The sequence below is a fragment of the Gossypium arboreum genome, chromosome 4 (genome assembly GCF_025698485.1).
Source record: "Gossypium arboreum isolate Shixiya-1 chromosome 4, ASM2569848v2, whole genome shotgun sequence".
Lineage (NCBI taxonomy): Eukaryota > Viridiplantae > Streptophyta > Magnoliopsida > Malvales > Malvaceae > Gossypium > Gossypium arboreum.
Window position 1 is genome coordinate 96,719,151 of NC_069073.1, and position 11,821 is coordinate 96,730,971.

The window sequence follows — 11,821 nt, forward strand, 5'->3', positions numbered from 1 at the left end:
AAAGTTACAAAATTAATAATTAAATAGCAAACAGTGGTTGCTTGGTGTTGATGTGGTTCACTAATCCTAAAATTAGGGATCCAAATCATTTAAACTCCCAAAATTACTCCATTTTACCTCTCAGTTTTCATTTTACCAAGTAAGACAATTAATCCGGATTATCTCTTGATCTCACCGGTCAACCTAGAACTAATGAATTGGTGCCCAAAAAGATCTCCTCTCGGTCTCACTTGCTTAAATGTTCCTTTAGAGTCGTCAATCTTAAGTTTTTAAGTTCATTCAATTTAGTTCAATTTATTATGATTTGGTCCTTCATCCAAAAATCAACTTACCACATCTCTATCAACTAGCCCCTTTAAAGGTTTAGCTACTCATGCTGGAAATAAAACTAATAAACATGAAAATAAAAAGCAAAAAAGCCATTAAAATAAAGCTTAAGAAAAAGTTAAAAGCTGAGATTTTTATGCAAGAAAACTTAAATGACATAAAAAGAAAGACATTCAACAAGAAGATCTAAAGCAATAAACATAAAACGAACAAACTTTAACAAGTGCAAAGTGAAAGAAACTGAAATAAATTAAACTAATGTGAAAATGTCTTACAACTAAGGTACAATAACTAAAAGTGTAAATAACTCTAAGCTACAATGATAACTAACTTAACTAACACTAAGAACAACTAAAACAAGAAGAAAAATTGCTAGGAAATGTAAAATTTACAGTTAAGGAATTGAAAATAAGAAACCCCAGAAAAAGAGGAAGAAAAGCTAAGAGAAAACCTATAGAAAACTAAGCGTAGACTAAGGTAATGTGACCTTTTTTATCTTTCAGCCAAATTTTGGCAAATATAGCAACTATTCTAACCCAATTCTTGTGCCCAAAATACCCTTGAACAGGCCTTCAATGATTGGTGCTTCGATGGATAAAGATTGCCTTTTTTCCATTTTTATCTTATCGCGATACCAAAGAAGAGGATATTGCGATACCTTGGACAATTTTAGACTTGGGGGACTTTTTGGAGGGTGGATATCATGATACCCAAAGTCGATATCGCGATGCCACTAAAGGGTGGTCTCCACTCTCAGGTTTGTTAGAGGTATCGCAATTCCAAGGTTTGGATATCAAAATACCCTCTCTTTTGGTGTTGTTCTCGCTTGACTTCAACCTCCAACACATCCCTACATCACTCAACCATGTGTTAGGGCCCGCAATGATACTATTGGCCAAATTGGGTCTCAAAATAAGTAAAAATAAGGTATTTACACTTATTAAATTAAAAATCTAAAAATTACCAAAAACTACGAAAAATATGCTACTTTGCTTGAGAATAAGCTCTTTAAGTATACTGAGAAACCTTAATTTTTGATATCAAATTACGAAAAATCAATTTGTATCTTGGATACTCATTAACAAAAATGTATTGTGTCGGTGAGTCATGATGAGAAAGGTGGAAACAAGGTACTGTTGGCAATCCAGCTGGTCGATGATGTTCATTTTGGTAATAGCATCTATTTGGTAGATCGGAGTGCTAAGGAGACCCCTTTGGAAATGCTAGAGGTGCGAAAAACTGATGTAAAGCCTTTTGAGTTGTCAGTGGGGCTACCACCTATGAGAGAGGTGGGTGGTGTATCAGAATTTGGGGAGGGGAAGTAGTGATGCAATTTGGGTAGTTGAACAGAGTAAATGCTATGAATGAGGTACATCTCAAACACTTATCTAATGTTTTACACTATGACTTATCGTTGGCTTGGCAAAGACTCAGGGGCCCTTTCAGAGTTTTGAAGCGGGTAAGCTGAATGGCTTATAAACCGCAGTTGGCGACAACACTTAAGGTTAACCCAATGTAACAGCCCATTTTTCAATGGTGTCGGAAACAATGGTTTCAGGGCCACCAAATTTGACGAGTAAGTTTGTAAATATTATTATTTAATATTTACGAGTCAAATTTAATTTTAAAAAGGTTTTTGATTTGATAATTTATGTTATTTAAGCGATTTATTAAGTTCGAATGGTAAGACCCTAATGTCAAGTAGTTTTAGAAAATAAGCTATCAGGACCTCGTTTCTATAAATCGAACCATAAATATTTTTATAAATATTTACGGAGTTTCACTAAGGTGGTATTAAATTTTCTTTGAATTTTTTTTACGTTTTGATAGTTAATTAATTAAAAAGGACTAAATCGTAAAAGATGTAAAATTTGATCACTGTTTGATTTGAGTGATTAAATGGTTAATTGAATAAATGAAAAGGGACTTAAATGGTAATGAGACCATTCAAGGAGTTAGTGGAAAATAATGGACATGAATTTGATGTTTTATTTAATTATTAACTAAGGTTAATATGGTAATTTGATAATTATATTAAATTAAAATAAAACAAAACAAAAGGTTAATTTGTTATCATCTTTTTAGTTTTCTTCTTCATTAATCGAACATCCATGGATGTTGAGATGAAGCTTTCGGCCATGGAAAAATTGCTTGCATGGTATGCTATTTTGGCTCCAATTTTAATAATTTTTATGTTTTTGAGATCATTACAACTAGGTCCAACTAGCCCGTACCTTCGATTTTGAAACTCTTAAAGATTGTGAATGTTTCCATTGATGAAAATTTTGATTTTAAATGTTAAATGATGACTTTGAAATATTAGTTTTTATTTAAAAGTATTTTATTAAGTGCTTTTTGATGAATTTTTTGTTTAGGGACTAAATAGTTAAAATAGTAAAAGAACAAGGATTTGATGTGAAATTATTACAATAATGGGCTGTATTGGATGCCATAAGTATTCGTCTAGCCTCAATTTTGAGTAAAAAAAGGTTAATTTGCATGTTTTAGGCTTAGGGACTAAGTTGAACAAAAGTAAAACTTTAGGGGAAATTTTGTAAACATGTCTAAAATGAATAAATTGCATAAAATAAAATTTTTTACTTTATAATTAATAGACTGAATGAAATTATTAATTTAGATCAAGATAGAGTGGGAAATTAAGGAGAATGGAAAATTACCAAAATGCCCTTGTACTTTGACGTTTTTGCAATTTAGCCAGGTAAGTTTGTATGAACTGAATCATGTATAATGTTGATTAAATTGAATGTTAATATATGATTTTATTGAAAATGAATCAATGTATATATATGTTATTATACAAGTTATCATTTTGTGAGACGATGTAAATTCAACAGCATATCGGCGATCATCGACCAATGAAAAGGAATAGCTTTGATTGTCAATTATGAAAAGGGATGGTGACGACCATCGAATATGAAAAGGGATAGCTTTGGCTATCGATTATGAAAAGGGATAGCTTCGGCTATTGATTATGAAAAATGATAGTTTTGGCTATCGATTATGAAAAGGGATGGCGACGACCATCGATTAATGAAAAGGGATGGTTTCGACCATCGAATATGAAAAGGGACAGTTACGAATATCATTTAGCACACTTTGTGTGAGCTCTGGTAAGGGTTCCGATTGACTTCACTACGAAAAATATGGAAAGGTATGATGTACCAATGATCAAATTGTTAATATTCATGTTAATGAAAGGTATGATATAAGTGATGCTATGTTATGTACCCATATCTTACCATGTGACTATATTGCTAAGTTATGTGTTTAATGTAACACCCCGAACCCGAGACCGTCGCCGGTGTCGGACACGAGGGGTTAGCAAGCTAAGTTCACTTGTTTTGCCCATCCATTGGACATTTCCAGTCAGGCTGGAAAAACTGCGTCACTGTCGCCTTAAAAATCATATCTCGAGTTTCAAAACTCGGAAACTGGTTTCGTAAATTTTCCCTGAATTTAGACTCATATATCCATCCATGGGTTTATTTCTAGAATTCTTGGTCGGGCCAATTGGTACAGTTTATTAGTTAAAGTCACCCATGTTACAGGGATCGACTGCTCTGACCTTCGCGCGGTATAACTTGAATATCTCTCTGTGCAGGGCTTTAATGCTGGTGCCGTTTGTTTCTAATGAAACTAGACTCAAAATGGAATCTGTACATATAAGGTATGTCTCCTAATTCTTTTGGATAATTTATAGTGAATTTTAAAGTTGCGACAGGGAACCCAGAAACCATTCTGGCCCTGTCTCACAATAGCTTTAATATCTCTTAACCTGTAACTCCTATGACCATTTCGTTTCTTCCATAAGAAAATAGACTCATCAAGGTTCATTTACATAGCTTATTCACTATTTAATTCCATTCCTATGAATTTTGGTGATTTTTCACATTCACGCCACTGCAGCTGGCAGCATCTGTTTTAAGGTAGGGCTTACCTATTTGGTAGTCTCCATGAATCAACTAGTCTTGCCATACATAGGTTCATATATGATCATTTTAACCATACCAATGGCTGATCATATGACCAACATTCCTATTTCCAAGCCATAGCCACATCATGACACCAAATATATATATATACAAACCACAATTAGTCTAAGTTCATGCTTCCTTTTTCGAGCCATTTTCGCATGGCCGTACATACTTACATTACAACATATTTAACAAACATGAGGTAGTCCTATACATGCCATCTCAAGTTCAACCAAAATTTATACCAAAATGGAGGCTTGATAGTGTGGATGACTTGACTTCAACGATCCCAAATCCGATTGCTTGAGCGAAATCTAGAAAAGCGAGAGCCAAAGCAACGGGGTAAGCATTTTATGCTTAGTAAGTCTCAAGGAATATAATCAACTCTAATTAAAGCAATACATTCACATAACCAAATGCATCATTTCATTAATGCACATTCACATAATCGTACTTACTTCACCATCCCAACACTTATGTTCATACACAAATAACGGCTTCATTAAGGCCGATAACTCGCTCCATCATAGGAGCGGATATTCATACGCTCTTACTCCTAGCGCAAAGCACACACCGCACTTACCTTGTCATTGGGAAATTTCACAAGTGCATTAGCTGAAATTTTCCAGCAAGCTTATAATTTTCAAATCACATACCTTGGAGTTTAACCGGACGTCGCTGCTCGTTCAATCGCCTTGGGACATAGCCCGGTTATGATAACCCGCACCAAGGCCTCACGGGACTTAACCCGGATATCACGATTTGCACAAATGCCTTGGTCTTAGCCCGGATTTAACAACTTGCACGAATGCCTTGGTCTTAGCCCGGATATAGCTACTAGCACAATTGCCTTGGTCTTAACCGGATATAATTTTCAGCATAATTGTCTTGGGCTTAGCCGGATATCATTCAATTTCTCATGCACACATACATCAATAATCATTGGACATACATATTTCATTTTCCTTACTAAGGCTCAAACACAATTATAATCATTAGCATATTCGCCGGGACTTAGCCCGGGTGGAATTCAAATACTCATACACACATAATCAATAATCATACACATCCATATTTCATCTCACATAATTCAAGTAAGGTCACTTCTTGAGGACTTACCTCGGATGTTGTCGAACGGCTTTTACGGCTATTCGATCACTTTTCCTTCCCTTGTCCAATTGTGGACCTCTTAGCTCTTGAGCTAATTCAAACAAATTCAATTTATTAAAACCTCATTGTGCTAGCTTATGGCGAATATGACAAGGAATTTAAATGGTCATATGGCCACTCTTTAACTTGAATACACAATGGTCATGCACATTTTATACTACATCAAGCAATTCAATACAATTTATTTGAGCATCAAGGAAATGCTAAGGCCTTCAATAGGCTACCCAAGGCCGAATATTCATGTACATGTTGAGGCCAATTATGCACTTAATACCTCACAAAAACAGCATGCATTTTACTAGTTAATGCTTTTCATATTGTGGCTCAAAACTTATAATATAGCATCAAGCACTTATATGTGTGCTAGGCCGATTTGTGCTTGCAATTTCACAATTATTCTTCAACATCTTCTTCCTTAAACAAACTTATTCATCACTTCCTTCATAACCAAAACATCATGTGCAAACATATATATACATATATGAGCATGGCAATTTCAAGGTGTCCATAGCCATCCAAAACACAAATTTTAACTAACATGCAAGAAGCATGAACCATGCTCATGAATGCATCATGGCGAATATGACAATCATGCTCCTTTTCAACTTCAATCATGATAAAACAAAAGAAAGCTCAAAATCTTACTCAAGAGTAGACAATCCATCATTGCATGCATCATCATCAAGCTTCACACTTAGCATGCAATGGCTTTATCACCATAACAACTTTGGCCAAATACCATTTCCATGGCTTAACAAAGATTTGAGCCATGGCTAACATGCACATCAAGTTAGCAACCAAAACATGCATGAAACTCCTAACACAACCTCATACATACCTTAGTCTTGATGCAAACTTAGCCAAATCTCCTTCTAGATCTCTTCCAAACCAAGCATGAAGCAAAAATCCTCCTTCTTCCTTAGTTTTGGCTCAAAGAAAGGATGAAAAAAAATTTTTTCTTTCCTTCTCTACAACTCACGGCAATGGGGGATTACCACACTCACACACATTTTTTTTCATTTTTTATCACCCATACACCTTTGTTTATTATTTCACCCTAATGCACCAACAAAACATGTTTCATGACATGTTTAGCCCATCCTCCTTGTCATGGCGGCCACCACCTATAAAAGGGGAATTTGACATGCAAGTCCATTATTTTGCATGCATGCTTTAATTAGTCATCACACATTTCCTATCATACTTTCAAAGTTCACTACTAAGTCCTTTCTTGTGGAATTCACCCTTATAACACTAAATCAATCATCATAAAATGTCATACATGAGCACACACATGTTATAGGCATCAAAATAAATTTTAATTATTTTTATGCCTCGGTTTTGTGGTCCCGAGACCACCTTCCGACTAGGGTCAATTTTGGGTGTCACAACTCTCCCCACTTAAGAAATTTTCGTCCTCAAAATCTTACCGTAAATAGGTTTGGATATCGCTCTTTCATAGAGTTCTCGGTCTCCCAAGTAGCATCTTCTATCCGTGCTTGAGCCATAACACTTTTACTAGCGGAACCCGCTTGTTTCGCAACTCTTTCACTTCTCGTGATAGGATACGAATCGGTTCTTCCTCATAACTCATATTAGCTTGAATTTCAATTTCGATGGACTAATCACGTGCGATGGATCGGATCTATAGCGTCGAAGCATCGAAGCGTGAAAGACATCGTGAACCTTTTCGAGTTCGGGGGCAAAATCAAACGATATGCCACCGGATCGACTCGCCGGATATCTCGTATGGCCCAATGAACCTCGGGCTCAACTTGCCCTTACGGCTGAATCGAGTATCTTTTTCCAAGGCGATACCTTGAGAAACACTTTATCACCCACGATACTCGATATCCTTACGCTTCAGTTCGCCGCGTCACGACTTCGACGATCGGAGGCTATCTTCGACTTTCACGGATTACTTTCACTTTTCATTCAGCATCTCTAATCAAATCCACCCGAAAATCTTGCTTTCACCAAGCTCGGTCCAAAACAATGGTGTACGGCATTTACGACCGTACAAGGCCTCGTAGGGTGCCATCTTAATACTTGATTGAAAGTCTGTTGTTGTAAGCGAATTCAATCAACGGCAAATACCGTTCCCATGAACCACTAAACTCGAGGACGCAACATCTTAACATATCCTCAAGTATCTCGAATTATCCGCTCGGATTGACCCTCGGTTTGGGGGTGAAAGGCGGTCTGAAATGCAACTTGGTACCCAAAGCCTCTTGCAATTTCTTCCAAAATAGCGATGTAATCTTGGGTCTCTATCCGACACGATAGAAATAGGCACCCCATGCAATCGAATAATTTGGGACACGATAATTCGCCAATTTATCGAGCGAAAAATCCGTGCGGACAGGATAAAATGAGCGACTTGGTCGATCTATCAACAATGACCCAAATCGCATCTTTCTTACTTGCCGAAATCGGTAGTCCGGATATAAAATCCATTGTCACTCGATCCCATTTCTATTCGTATCATGATTGGTCAAGTAATCCCGATGGCACTTGATGTTCCGCTTTCACTTGTTGACATATCGACACCTTGAAACAAATTGAAATGTCTCATTTCATACCGCCACCAAAATTGGCGTTTGGTCATTGTACATTTTAGTACTACCCGGTGGATTGACATTCGACTCATCGTGAGCCTCGCTCAAAATCATCGAAACAAGTTCAATTCCTTGAATACATAATCGACCCTTGAACGTCAAGCGGTCATTGTCGTCAATCTGAAATTCGATTCTTCATCCAAAACACATTCGCTCGCTTAGCGACCAATTCAGCGTCGACCTTCCGAGATTCAAGTATTTGATGAATCAATAACGGTTTGGCCTCTAATTCGACTACTAGCACCTCCTCGGGTGAAACGGATAAATGAGCATCCATCGCTCTCAAAGCAGACAGTGCCTTGCGACTTAAAGCATCGGCCACCGCGTTGGCCTTTCCCGGGTGATAATCAATGATGAGTTCATAGTCTTTCAACAACTCAAGCCAACGTCTTTGTCGCAGGTTTAAATCTTTCTGAGTCATCAAATATTTTAGACTCTTGTGGTCCAAATAAATATGACACCTTTCTCCAAACAAGTAATGCCGCCATATCTTCAAGGCGAACATTATGGTCGCTAGTTCAAGGTCATGGGTCGGATAGTTTCTCTCATGCGGCTTTAGTTGTCTCGACGCGTAAGCCACAACTCAACCTTCTTGCATCAACACACAACCTAACCCAAGCAAGGATGCGTCATCAGATATGACAAACTCTTTACCAGACTCCGACTGTACTAGCACTGGGGCCTCGGTTAAACAAGTTTTTAGTCGATCGAAACTTTCTTGACAGCGTTCGACCACTCGAACTCAACATCTTTTTGGAGTAGTTTCGTCATCGGCAGCGACTATCATCGAAAAACCTTTCACAAATCGTCGATAGTATCCGCAAGCCCCAAAAGCTCCTAACTTCGGTAACATTCCTCGGAGGTTTCCAATTGACTATGGCTGAAATTTTGTTCAGTCCATCCCGACACCGATCGGACACCACGTGCCCCAAAAAAGCTAACCTCTTTCACCAAAATTCACATTTACCAAACTTTGTGATAATCGCTTATCTCGTAAGATTTGCAACACTAGCCTCGGTGTTCGGTTTCATCTCTCGAATTGACCTAAATGTCATCGATAAATACAACTACGAACCGATCCAAGTATGGCCTGAAAATTCTATTCATTAAATCCATAAACACCGCAGAGGCATTAGTGAGCCCAAACGACATCACCAAGAATTCGTAGTGACCGTACCTCGTTCTAAAAGCGATTTTGGGTATGTCCGATTCTCGGACCCTCAACTGATAGTACCCCGACCTTAAATCTATCTTTGAAAACACCAAGGCTCCCTTTAATTGATCAAACAAATCGTCAATTCGTGGCAACAGATATTTATTCTTTATCGTCACTTTATTGAGTTGACGATAGTCGATGCAAAACCTCATGCTTCCGTCCTTCTTTTTCACAAACAATCTTTGGTGCGCCCATGGAGAAAAACTTCGGTCGAGCGAAACCTCTATCCGTTAATTCTTGCAATTGGACCTCCAATTCCTTTAACTCCGTTAATGCCATACGATACGGAGCTATCGAAATTGGAGTGGTACCAGGTACCAATTCGATGCCAAATTCTACTTCCCGAACAGGTGGTAAGCCCGGCAATTCTTCGGGGAAAACATTCGGGTATTCACAAACCACGGGCACAGATTCGGGTTTCTTTTTTGATTCCTTGTCATCGAGCACGTACGCAAGGTACGCTTCGCACCCTTTTCTTACATATTTCTGGGCCAACATCGCTGATATTACAGCTGGCAACTCCTTTAAGTCCGTAGACTCAACCCGTATTATCTTGTTATTCGCGCTCCTCAAATCGATAGTCTTGCTCTTGCAATTTACAACCGCATCGTGCATGGTCAACCAATCCAAACCAAGAATAACATCGAACTCATCGAACGGCAAAAGCATCAAGTCCGCGGAAAACAAGAACCTCGAACACTAGGGGACTTTTCTTGCACACTTTGTTGACAAGCACGTAATGACCCAAGGGTTTGACACCAGATTACAAACTCGAGAGACTCAATGGGCAAAGTCTTCTTGGATGCTAAGGTTTCACATATATATGAATGAGTAGAACCGGGGTCAATCAAAGCAATCACATTTGTATTGAAAAGAGTGAAAGTACGGTAATAACATCCGAGAGGCGGCATCCTCGGCGTGCGCGTATGGCATAAGTCCTAGCAGAGCACGAGCCTCGGATCGATGGTAGCATCTCTAGATCCTCTCGACCGCCACCGACATTGCCCATATTTCTAGGTGGCCTACCTCGGCGATGGTAGCACCGGGTTTGCACTCGACTTACATTCATTCATGCATCCTCGGGCAATCCTTCATAAAGTGGTCGGCCGATCCACACTTATAGCGAGAGCGATCACGAAACCAACAGCTCCCGAATGCCATTTGCCACAATGTGGGCACTCCGCCTCTCTCGGCGATCATTTCCACCACCGTGATCGAGGTGACTCGTGTGGTCACAGGGGTCGATCGCGTCCTCGTCTAGAAAAGCCCGAAACGCCTCTAGACCGGCTCACATCATCTCGAAATCTCTTCGATGCCTGTTGAAGAGACTTTCCCGAGGACCTCTTTCAGAATTCTCCGGTTCCCACATCAACTTTTTGTTTCTCCTTTCTAAGCTCTTCGGCTTTACAAGCTCGCTCAACAAGTACTACGAACTCTCGTATCTCGAGAATGCCAACGAACATCCTTATATCATCATTCAGCCCATCCTCGAAGCGTTTACACATAATAGCCGGACGAAATGCATTCTCGCGCGTCGGCTAAGCCTCACAAACTTTCGTTCGTAGTCGGTAACTGACATAGAACCTTGCTTAAGATCAAGAAATTCCCTTCGCTTTTGGTCGATGAATCTCTGACTAATATACTTTTTTCGGAACTCGGTTTGAAAGAATTCCCAAGTCACTTGCTCTCTAGGCACCACAGAAGTCAGAGTACTCCACCAATAGTAGGCGGACTCACGTAGCAAGGAGATGGTACACTTTAAACACTCATCGGGTGTACAGGATAGCTCATCGAGCACCGGATAGTGTTATCCAACCAAAATTCAGCTCGCTTCGGCATCATCATCATCCGTAGCCTTAAATTCAGTGGCCCCATGTTTTGAATCCTATCGATCGGGGCTTACTTGACCTTATTTGGTCATCACCGGAGGTATTGTGGGTGCGGGGTTGCATTTGTCGGGAATGGAGGTTGTGGAACAGTAGTGTTAGTTCGAATGTATTGATTAAACCATTCGTTCATCACACTATAAAAGGCTTGCCTAGCCTCATCATTCGGATTGCTGGCCATAGGTTGAGAGTCCGTCGGCGCTGTCCCTTGCGCGGGAGCAGGCGCCACACTCTCACACCATCAGCTATCGCTCGGTTGGGATCGGGATCCATTCTAATAACAAACACAAAGTCAAATTGTCGTAAATCACCACACTATCGATTCATCATTTAATGGCATGTATAGCTAGACCCCAAACACATCACGGTAGTCCTAGAATCGACTAAACCGGCTCTGATACCAATAAATTGTAACACCCGAACCGAGACCGTCATGGGTGTCGGACACGAGGGTTAGCAAGCTAAGTTCACTTGTTTTGCCCATCCATTGGACATTTCCAGTCAGGCTGGAAAAACTGCGTCACTGTCGCCTTTAAAATCATATCTCGAGTTTCAAAACTCGGAAACTGGTTTCGTAAATTTTCCTGAATTTAGACTCATATATCCATC